The 11,267-nt window shown below is 42.3% G+C and overlaps 1 long non-coding RNA gene across 1 annotated transcript; it reads left to right on the top strand.

The window, feature by feature from the left end:
* The first annotated feature begins 8,652 nt into the window (after positions 1-8,652).
* Positions 8,653-10,909, top strand: LOC141756279 (uncharacterized). The gene is made up of 3 exons (XR_012591430.1): positions 8,653-8,919; positions 9,616-9,919; positions 10,773-10,909. It is a non-coding gene; the product is annotated as an uncharacterized LOC141756279 (long non-coding RNA).
* The last annotated feature ends 358 nt before the right edge of the window (positions 10,910-11,267 follow it).

The following is an 11,267-nucleotide window of genomic DNA, read 5'->3' as shown; positions in this document are numbered from 1 at the left end:
TGTCATTGTGGGAGAAACTGATGCAACTCCATGACAAGCGGAGGCAAAGTGACTGATGCAACGTCGGTGTCATAATCTCTGACCAGCAGCATCCTGTGTGGTGGGGTCAAAGGTCACAGCTAAACACACACCGAGCACACAAACATAGATTTATAGGTTTTATGAGGTAAAATAAAGTCCTTGACTGTGTCTCAACTCACCGTACTTACACTTGCAATTTTAAGTGCGTTCACAATGAGATGTGTGGTGAAATGCACTCAAAGTACCAGGATGTTGTACTCAAAGTACCAGGATGTTGCACTCAAAGTACCAGGATGTTGTACTCAAAGTGTGGAACATTGGACACTCCAGAATGCAGCTGCCCGACTCCTCACCCACACCAAATCATGGCATCATATCACCCCAGTCCTGAAAGACCTTCACTGGCTCCCCGTCTCCCACCGGATCTCCTACAAAATCCTGACCCTCACCTACAAAGCCCTCCACCAACTTGCACCCCCCTATCTCTCTGAACTCCTCTCCCCCTACCAACCTCAACGGTCCCTCAGATCCACCTCAGCTGGTTTACTCTCCACCCCCACGTCCAAACTCCGCAGCTTTGGGGACAGAGCATTCTCCAGGGCAGCTCCCAAGCTCTGGAACTCACTCCCCAATCTCATCAGAGACTCTGATTCCCTCACCACATTCCAGTCCCGCCTCAAAACACATCTCTTCTCATCTGCTTACCCGTAGCCTCCCCCTCCCCCTCCCCATCAGTCCGTGTGTCTGGATGTGATTGTGCCTGTGTATGTCGCTTTTTGTCGTTCGTCTCCTGTCTGTCTGTCTCACACCGTTTTCCCCCCGACTATGTTAAAGCGTCTTTGAGAATATTATAAAGCGCTATATAAATCCAATATATTATTATTATTATTATTACTTCTCACCCTCAACGGTCGCCGTCTTTTGCTGGCGTCGTCACGTTTGTCGGCACTAAAAAGAGACACACAGAGAGGGAGGGGAGGTGGATAGGTCCAACAAACACAGGGCTTTCATCCATCCAGGACTGTTTGTGTCTCATGTGTAAAGCATCACTTTCACTTTGCAACTTTTTCTTTAATTCACAACATTAAAGCTGCAGTAGTCAGTATATTATTGGCATCATTGGGAAAAACATCCCATAATAACCTTTCAGCATATTGTAATTGAAGTGTTCTGAGAGAAAACTAGACTTGTGCTCCTCCTCATGACTCTGTTTTCAGGCTTTACAACATCTAGCCCGTGGCGGGAGACTTTGACCAATCACAGGTCATTTCAGAGAGAGAGAGCGTTCCTATTGGCTGAGCTCCGGTCATGTGACGGCGTTCCTTCACCAGATTTCACAATGGCGGCGGCGTCACAAACGTTTTCATTCTACAGCTAAAGCGTGCACCACAAGATGGTTCTGAGAACATCTGAGGAGAGAAATAGGCATTAACGTAACAGAATATTGATTCATATTTGATCAGCGCTGCCTAGTTTGACCGTTTGGTTGGAGTTCAGAGTGATTGACAGCCGGCTCTCAGAGACGGCAGCTGGACAGCAGACCTCAGATCAGCTCTGACTGCTTGTTTTCCTCCGGTCTGTGAAATCTTGCAGATGCCGTTAGGAGCACCGGAGGACACCGGAGGAACATGATGTTTTTCAGGTTACCTGTCTCATGCACTACTGTCACCATATCAACCGTTTTATAAAAGTAACTTTTTTTAATCATATGCTCCGATCTGCCTCCTGATGCTTTCATCACGTGTTTACTGCGAGCAGAAAGTGCGGCCGAGGGGTCTGACGGAGTGTCGGTATGAGACGAGCTGGGATGAGAACATGGCCGGTAGGGTACGCTCACATGCACGAACATGCACTCAAACATTACTCCTCTATATCTCAACAAAGCAAATAGTTGTTGTAGCTCCACTGGGTGACACATCACAGCTGTTTACTCTCTCATGTTCTGACATATTAACAGAGAACAAGGAACAAAGTTTAAGGAAGTTACACTGAACAAAACAGAGCATGAATAAATTATACATCTGTTTTCACTTAATAATTACATAAACATATGAGTTTAACAACATGCTGACACCATTATTCATCACTTCATTTATTTAAATCAAAGTTCCTTTTAAAGACACAAGGAAGTAAAACAGGCAATAAAATCATAGAGAGGGAGAAATAGAAGGAAGGACAAACTATCTGATCACGAACAGATTATAAACAAGATCAGTGAAAACGAGGAATTACAAAATAGGAGTTATAAAACCCCAGAAGAGGAGGAGGAAGTAAAGCAACCTCCTAAAGGGACCGTCAAGGGGAAAACCGGCCGTGTTTAGTTTTCACTGTTACTCTGATAGATGTTATCACACTTTGGTCTCCTCTGTTTATTACAGATGTTGTGCAACAGGTAAGAAAAGCAGATGTGTTTCCAGTCAGAACAATATGTTTTCATCAGTTGCACATACTGTATATTCCACAACATGATGCAACAACACGGCTTGCCAGCTCTTGTTTGCTTTGGTGGTGATGCTGTAATAAACTCTGCTGCTGTTAAGCAACTTTTAAATTCTCCCGCTGCTGCTGCTGTTACTGCTGTTACTGTTACTGTTACTGCTGCTACTGCTGTTACTGTTACTGTTACTGCTGTTACTGTTACTGTTACTGTTACTGTTACTGTTACTGTTACTGTTACTGTTACTGTTACTGCTGTTACTGCTGTTACTGTTACTGCTACTGTTACTGTTACTGTTACTGTTACTGTTACTGTTACTGTTACTGCTGTTACTGCTGTTACTGTTACTGCTACTGTTACTGTTACTGCTGCTACTGCTGTTACTGTTACTGCTGCTACTGCTGTTACTGTTACTGTTACTGTTACTGTTACTGTTACTGCTGTTACTGCTGTTACTGTTACTGCTACTGTTACTGTTACTGCTGCTACTGCTGTTACTGTTACTGCTGCTACTGCTGTTACTGTTACTGTTACTGTTACTGTTACTGTTACTGCTGCTACTGCTGTTACTGTTACTGCTGCTACTGCTGTTACTGTTACTGTTACTGTTACTGTTACTGTTACTGTTACTGCTGTTACTGCTGTTACTGTTACTGCTACTGTTACTGTTACTGCTGCTACTGCTGTTACTGTTACTGTTACTGTTACTGTTACTGCTGCTACTGCTGTTACTGTTACTGCTGCTACTGCTGTTACTGTTACTGTTACTGTTACTGTTACTGTTACTGCTGCTACTGCTGTTACTGTTACTGTTACTGTTACTGTTACTGTTACTGCTGTTACTGTTACTGCTACTGTTACTGTTACTGTTACTGTTACTGTTACTGTTACTGCTGTTACTGCTGTTACTGTTACTGCTACTGTTACTGTTACTGCTGCTACTGCTGTTACTGTTACTGCTGCTACTGCTGTTACTGTTACTGTTACTGCTGCTACTGCTGTTACTGTTACTGTTACTGCTGTTACTGTTACTGCTGCTACTGCTGTTACTGCTGCTGCTGTTACTGCTGCTACTGTTACTGTTACTGTTACTGCTGCTGCTGCTACTGCTGTTACTGTTACTGCTGTTACTGTTACTGCTGTTACTGTTACTGCTGCTACTGCTGTTACTGCTGCTGCTGTTACTGCTGCTACTGTTACTGTTACTGTTACTGTTGCTGCTGCTGTTACTGCTGCTACTGTTACTGTTACTGTTACTGTTGCTGCTGCTGCTACTGCTGTTACTGTTACTGCTGCTGCTGTTACTGTTACTGTTACTGCTGTTACTGCTGCTACTGCTGTTACTGTTACTGCTGCTGTTACTGCTGCTACTGCTGTTACTGTTACTGCTGCTGATGCTGCTGCTGCTGTTACTGCTGTTACTGCTGCTGCTGTTACTGTTACTGTTGCTGTTACTGCTGTTGCTGCTGCTGTTACTGCTGCTCTTACTGTTGCTGCTGCTGTTACTGCTGCTCTTACTGTTGCTGCTGCTGCTGTTACTGTTACTGCTGTTACTGCTGCTGCTGTTACTGCTGCTACTGTTACTGTTACTGTTACTGCTGCTGCTGCTACTGCTGTTACTGTTACTGCTGTTACTGTTACTGCTGTTACTGTTACTGCTGCTACTGCTGTTACTGCTGCTGCTGTTACTGCTGCTACTGTTACTGTTACTGTTACTGTTGCTGCTGCTGCTACTGCTGTTACTGTTACTGCTGCTGCTGTTACTGTTACTGTTACTGCTGTTACTGCTGCTACTGCTGTTACTGTTACTGCTGCTGTTACTGCTGCTACTGCTGTTACTGTTACTGCTGCTGATGCTGCTGCTGCTGTTACTGCTGTTACTGCTGCTGCTGTTACTGTTACTGTTGCTGTTACTGCTGTTGCTGCTGCTGTTACTGCTGCTCTTACTGTTGCTGCTGCTGTTACTGCTGCTCTTACTGTTGCTGCTGCTGCTGTTACTGTTACTGCTGTTGCTGCTGCTGTTACTGCTGCTGCTGCTGCTGCTACTGCTGCTGCTGTTACTGTTACTGTTACTACTATTACTGCTGCTGCTGTTACTGCTGCTGTTACTGTTACTGCTGCTGCTGCTGTTACTGCTGTTGCTGCTGCTGCTGTTACTGTTACTGCTGTTGCTGCTGCTGTTACTGCTGTTGCTGTTGCTGCTGCTGCTGTTACTGTTACTGCTGTTGCTGCTGCTGTTACTGCTGCTGCTGTTGCTGCTGCTGCTGTTACTGTTACTGCTGTTGCTGCTGCTGTTACTGCTGCTGCTGTTGCTGCTGCTGTTACTGCTGTTACTGCTGCTGCTGTTACTGCTGCTGTTACTGTTACTGCTGCTGCTGCTTCACAACAACAACAACAGGAAATAAAGCCTGAGTCGGGATCAGTGGCCGGTGCTAACAAGACTGTATAATAACAGCAGTAGATTAGTTTTATATATTTTACTGGAAGAGGTTTAACAAGGAGATGCACAGTAAACACCTGCCTACGTGCTGCAGGTGTTACACCAGTATGAAACCTGGCAAAGGACTTCAAATCACCTCTTTAGGAACCTTTTGATTCTGACATGAAGACAACAGACGGGATGTTTCTACAGCGATAGGGACATATTTCTAATAAATATGTGGGCCGACTGCACCCATGACCATTCCAGGGAACTGAGTTGTGACGGTGTCCGAGGAGGGCGAGGGTTTCACATGAGTAATGGTACAGGGAGGAGGAGGAGGAGGAAGAAGAGGAAGAGTAGAAAACCAGAGGGGGAAACGGTGGTATTAAAGGTTTCTCGATTTCTCGATTTTTACATGAAATGAGTCAAAACTCTTCTGGGAAAACGTCTAATAACATCCGATGTGACTTTTCTCTCTCAGACCCGTAATGTCTAAACCAGTTAGATCATCGGTGGCGGACTGATTCTTCTCAGCTGGTCTTCATCTGTGGAGTCTGTCACCAAATCTGCTAAAAATCAAGGACTCTTTTAAATTTGGACTAAAACCAACATTTTGTCGACATCATTAACCCTCTGAGACCCACGATCTCGACCGACTTCCCTGTCTTTCAGAGGCTGTAACAGGCTTTAGAGCTAGAGTGAAGAGATAGAGACAGATATCGTATAAAACTATAACACCTGATGAATCCATCGGTACCATCCATGTCATGGTAGTTTGTCGGGAAGGAGGTTAAATAGCGCTCCAAAGTTACTCTAAATTCTGGTGAGGAAAAACTGGCGATGGACGGATCAGACTAGAGACCTAGAGCATTCAGAGGATGGATGGATCAGACTAGAGACTTAAGTATCTGAACACTTCCTCCACCACTGCTCAAATCCATTAAAGAGCAGTATTTATATAAAGACTTGCATGGCAACACCAGTGAGGTTAACAAGTTCAGTATAAACTTCTTACTTTAACTTCCATGGAGATGATCTTTATTGTTTTTATCTTATTTATTTGTAATCATTTAGTGAGAAGTATATCTGTGACATTCATCACCAAGCTCTCAGGCCTGGTAATCTATTGGCACAGCTGTTACTGTTCCAGAGAAGTTATTGAGAATCGACTCCACAGTTCAGTAGAAGTGTGAGTATTTGAAGGGTTGGAGGTGTGTGTTTCTGTGTGTGTGTTTCTGTGTGTGTGTGTGTGTGTGTGTGTGTGTGTGTGTGTGTGTATGTGTGTGTGTGTGTGTGTGTGTGTGTGTGTGTGTGTGTGTGTGTGTGTGTGTGTGTGTGTGTGTGTGTGTGTACTGATAAGACTCAGAGATACCAGATTATCAATCACTTCACTGTCGGGTTATGAACAACGAGGATATGTGACTAATTTGAAACAGCAAAGATGCAAAACTTTAAGAAACAAAATGCCAAATGAACTGAAACATTTCTAAAGATGTTTGTCTGCAGTAGTTGTTCCTGGTGAATTCAGCTGCTAAATTTAATTTAGTTTTCCAAAAATATTCACCTGGCAACGAATCCAACGGTCTCCTGGCAATCATCTATATTGCCTATACTTGGGATGCACTGATACCGATACCAGTATCAGGTATCGGTATCCGATACTGTGCCCATGTACTCGTACTCGCAAAACGGCTCCGATACAACGGCACTGATACCACTTTACGGCAGCGTGACGTTAACCTCTCGTCACCATCTTTCTGGTCCTCACGCTCCACCTCCCCGACGGTGCGGGCGAGACGGGCCGGTGGTGCGCCCGACCCTGCAGGACCGGGATCCCACCTCGGCCGGCGCGCGCCAGCCCTCACTGTCATTGCTCCACGGGGTTTTGCTTGCACCCTCTGACTCGCGCATGCTTAGACTCGTTGGTCCGTGTTTCAAGACGGGTCGGTTGGGTTGCAGACATCGCCGCAGACCACTGGTGCCTTTTATGTGGGCCGAGCCCCGCCCTGGGGGCACGACGCGGTTAGGGCGCACTGAGGACAGTCCGCCCCGGTGACACTTTGTCCACGGCCCCGGGAAGCCCCGAGCCCCGAGCCTTTCCAAGCCGACCTAGAGCCGGTGGCGGCGCACCGCCTCGTATGCGGGACTCCCCAGCCTGCCGTGTGTCGCTCACACCCTCCAGCTGGCTGTTAACGAGGGTCTTTAGGCACAGAGAAGTACTCGTATCGGTAATCGGTATCGGAGAGTACCCAAATGTAAGTACATGTACTCGGTCTGAATGAAGTGATATCGGTGCATCCCTAGTCTACGCCTTAAGTTGCTCTGTGCGTCGATATCGTGCGCCGACGGCCGTGACAAAGTGTTGGTATATGACATCCTGGGAATGAGACCGCTGCCTTGATGCAGTTATAGCTCAACTTCTTCCACAGTGCAACATCAACAGGAAACGCATCGCGTTGGCTAATCAAATACATGCACATGGCAGCTACTTTTGATGACATTTCTTTGTGTGAATTTGTAGGTTTTAGCAACCTAAATGATCTCATTAATAGTTGGTATTTTACTATTTTTAGGATAAGAATATAAATAAATAGGTGCTTCAGTGTTTCTCCACCAGATTTGTATTCCTGGAAATGTTTCGAAGACTCTGAAAGATCATTTAGAACTTCATGTTAGGAAATCAAATTTACATAAAGTCAACTTCTCACCGCCTGAATCAACGCAGCTGCACCTCAGAGATCTGTCTGAACGCCGCCTGAAGAGACTCACTGTAGGAGATGACATCATCTCCTGTCTGTTAACACGCACTTTAACTTTCTACCTGAGAAATCACCAAGAACTGATTCAGGACTTCACCAGAAGTCTCTCAATATTTATTCATGTGGAACGAACCGGTCACACTTCATAATAAGCATCTTGTATAAATGGTGAATTTATAGTTAATTAAACTTAGTTAATAGTTATTTTAATGTTATCAAACAATGAAATGATAATTAATAATGTTTGCTAATTATTAGTAATGCTATAATTTATGTTATTTTAACCGTTTATTGTTGTACACATTATAATATTTTATATATATATATATTTGTTTATCAAAATATTATTATAAACCTTTAAGATTTTTTTGTAAAATATGTATAAACATTATTTATATAGATAGTTAATACTTAATTGTCAATGGTTAATAACAGGTTTCTGGTCCATCTATCTATTTCATGTTTATAGATGTTTTACAAATGATTTCTTAAATGTTCACAAATAATTTTGTAATTATTAATAAATAATTAACATAGTATATAATATGTCATAATGCGTGCAACATTAATAGATAATAGATTAGATTAATAGATACTTACAGAATGTAATTACTATCAGCTTTGATACAATATATCATTTATTTAATAAGTAATTATTTCATATTACAATAACTAATGATAAAATAACTTATTAATTATAGCATTATTAATAAGTAGTAAACATTATTAATGATCATTTCATAACAGTAAAATTAAAGTTATTTTAAAAGTTTAAATAACTATTAAAATAACCATTAACTAAATGATGGTTATTATAAATAATAATAAATTACCAACAAATTAAAGTGTGTGTGTGTGTACAGTGTGTGTGTACAGTGTGTGTGTGTGTGTGTACAGTGTGTGTGTACAGTGTGTGTGTACAGTGTGTGTGTGTACAGTGTGTGTGTACAGTGTGTGTGTACAGTGTGTACAGTGTGTACAGTAGACGGCGTGCGTGTGTCTGTGCAGGTGTGCTTCCTGTGAACTGCTCCGGGGGGTCACTTCCTGCTCCAGGTGTGTTTCCTGCGTTGCTAGGCGACCGGTGTTGTCGTGACGTCAGCTCCTGTAGAAACTGATCTGAGTTCAGAGTGACGGATGATGGAGAGTCTCTGGTCTGTTGAACGAGGACACAGTACAAGTACACAGACGTTATACTCTTTCCTAAACTTTTCTTCTGACAGTCTCACCTGCAGCGTTGTGGATCCGGTTTGACAAGCCCCGCCCACCTGCTGCTCTCCAAGGTGAACATAAACAAACACACCTCACTCCACAACAAGACATGACGTCATTCATGTTCCTGGAGATGAAACCTGGCTTCCTGCTGCCTCATTAACACACTTTGCTTTTTACATAACAGAAAATATAAGTATACAATGAAGTGTACTTTGATAAAGTGGGCTACAAGTATATACAAGTATAATAAAAAACTATTAAACTAGTCATTTACTGAATATAATATACCTTAACGTGTACTTTGATAAACTATAGCTACAATACACATATACTTGTAGTATAAAACTATTAAACTAGTAGTTTACTGAGAGTATACTTTCACGTGTATAAAGTGGGCTACCAGTATAAAACTAGTAAACTATCAGTACAATACTTAGTTAAAGTATACTTTTATAAACTAAATTAGTCCCAAGAAGTATTGAAGTAGCACACTTACAAGTACAAAACTAGTAAACTATCTGTATAGTACTCAATGTTTAGTTTTCTTACACTTAAAGTAAACTTAAAAGTATACTTTTATAAACTAAACAGTGGGCCAATTTAGTCCCAAGAAATATTAAAACAGTACGCGTATAAATATACTACTAGTACATTAATATTAGCATACTTACTACATAAAGTATACTTGGGAAATATATACTTGAACTTCACTTAACGGGATATATGGTAATATAATAATGAGATATATATTAATATAATAACAGGTTATATGGTCAGAGGAGTGACGGTCAGTCCAGTTTCCAGACGTCTGCAGCAGATAAATGGTTCAGTTCTACGTCAGCATCTTCTACATCTAGATGAACTTTTCATTCAGCTCAGCTCAGCTCAGCTCAGCGAGGACGAGGACGGACGAGGACGAGGACAGACGAGGACGAGGAAGGTAAAATGAAAAGAGAAACCCGGAGCAGATGAAGTGTGATGTGATTGTGGTCACATTAGGGAAGTGTTGGTGTCAGAGAGAGCATCCTGTAACGTCAGCAGACCTCAGCTCTCCGGACGCCGCTGCAGGTGAGACGCAGGTCACGGATCCACTGTGACATTGAAATGACCTCTAGAGGTTCAGTGAAATGATGTCACATCCCAGAAAGTCTGTATTTGGGCAACATGAAACATTCGTGAACGTGTTCAAACTCACAGGAAGCTTCTGACACAACTTGAGGGTTTTTACAGTTTTCAGTTTATTCATCAAATAATAATTTCGTCTCTCATCAGAAAATTATAAAGTATGTTCTAATATTTCTTCAGTAACGCGTTTATACACATTTTAAATGTATTAAAACAACTCCAAACACTATTACAACTGCATCACATTTCATTATTTTACTTTGATTATTTATCACATGATGATAAATGTATTAATTTATTGGAGATTTTAAAGCTTTATTATCTGATGTTTTTACTTTCTGTTTTGCTGATTGTGTTCTTGTGAATGTTCTCAGGTCTCTCTTAGAAAAGAGATCTTAATGAGACTGCCTGATTAAATAAAGACTAAATCAAATATATATATATATATTTTCTGATAAGCCACTAACTCTGAGGTCATGCATGTGTTCCAAATCCACAAACCTTTATTTTACTTCCACACTTTTCATATAGCTGCCACATTCTGTACATCAGGCTTTATTTCATGGACACATCTGGAATATTTTCATTTTTTAGAAAGCTGTTTTTGAATATTTCTCTCACTGTAAGAGTCATATAATAAAAGTTAAACCATCTGTAGCAGCAGAATGAGAAGGAACTGGACAGAGAATACTGTATTTACATCAGTGAGGTTTAACCAGCAGAGGACGCTCTAACTGTGATCATAGTTACAGAGTCTCTGTCTGTCTCTGTCTCTGTCTCTGTCCACGGTGAACAGCGTCCTCTACTGGTTCACTGGTGCATCACACAGTTGCTGCTGGTCAGAGAGATTCATCCTCCTCCTCCTCCTGGCCTCAGGCGGAGCGGGTCGCCATGGTGACAGGCTGCAGGCTGGACGAGGTGGAGGAGGCGAAGCTGCAGTGCATGATGGGACAGAAGGGCTCGTGGGCCCTGAGCGTCTCCGACAGCAGACGCTGCTCCTCAGACAGAGAATCCACCTGGAGACCAGATTTACTTTATTACTGTGTCGGTTTCTTCCTCGTTGCCTCTTTTAAATGTAGTTTTAATGTAAAACCACTTTAAATTCTTCAGTCAGTCGAGTTCAGAGATGAAATAAAGATTTGTTGTGTGCAAATAAACTGTAAACTAGTGATGTAATCCAGCAGAGACAGATGATATCCACGATGGACACCTATCGTAAATACCTCTCTCCTCAGCTTCCTGTTCCTCTGCTCCAACAGCTCACAGGCCTGAAGGAGAGGAGAGAAGGAGA

Source organism: Sebastes fasciatus, chromosome 18, assembly GCF_043250625.1.
Source record: "Sebastes fasciatus isolate fSebFas1 chromosome 18, fSebFas1.pri, whole genome shotgun sequence".
Lineage (NCBI taxonomy): Eukaryota > Metazoa > Chordata > Actinopteri > Perciformes > Sebastidae > Sebastes > Sebastes fasciatus.
Note: the sequence above shows the minus strand (reverse complement) of the source record. Positions and strands in the feature narration are given on the sequence as shown.